Genomic DNA, 845 nt, shown 5'->3' on the forward strand with positions numbered 1-845 from the left:
CCCGGAACACGATCTCTAAACTGTCTCAGAAATATCGAACCGCTGCCTCGTCATAGTCAATTAACATTGCCTCGCTTCCTCATAAACTCACAGATCAAGTTTCGAGTCGTGAGTGAAGCTTCGAGGCGCTCCGAAGCCAAACCGGGTCGCATTACCCGGCTGTTTCGAGATAGAATTCGAAATATATAGTTTTAGTCTCAAAACCCTTATAAAAGAATCATGAAGAATCAAAAGTGTAGGTAGAAGTTTTGAGATCGTGACTGTACACACCAAGATACATGACTCTGCAAAAGTCGCGCAACTCGCTGGACTATCCCACGGGTGGAATTTGACAGTCAAGAGACAAGAACTGGGTTGTATCTCGAGATACAGCTTGCTAAGGGGTTTGAGTAAGTGAGACGGAGGTTCAAATTTGTGTTTATGTAGACAGGCAACACATTCAGTGAAATATACTATAGATACAATGCAAATAGATGCATATTAGTATTTCTTATATTTGATGCAAACAAAAAAACACAATCATACACTTACATAAATACAGACCCACAGGAAACGAACAAGCACACACAAATACACACTCACTTTTTACCTTATTCACTTTTTTTGTCTGTTTTGTTTTATTATCGTGGATTGCATGTTTAATTTATTCTAAGTTATGTATTTTCTTTCCCTTTAATGCGAGTTTTCAATGTTCTGTTTTATGAATGCTGGTTGGTTTTATTTTTAAATGCAATAAATTCTAATTTTCTATTTTTTTTTAGCTATATACTGCTATATTCTAAGAGATATGTTCTTACAGACAGGATAGTGGTGCCTCTTTACTTCGGCACATAGTAAGGTTAACA

The sequence above is a fragment of the Penaeus monodon genome, chromosome 29, assembly GCF_015228065.2.
Source record: "Penaeus monodon isolate SGIC_2016 chromosome 29, NSTDA_Pmon_1, whole genome shotgun sequence".
NCBI classification, from domain to species: Eukaryota; Metazoa; Arthropoda; class Malacostraca; order Decapoda; family Penaeidae; genus Penaeus; species Penaeus monodon.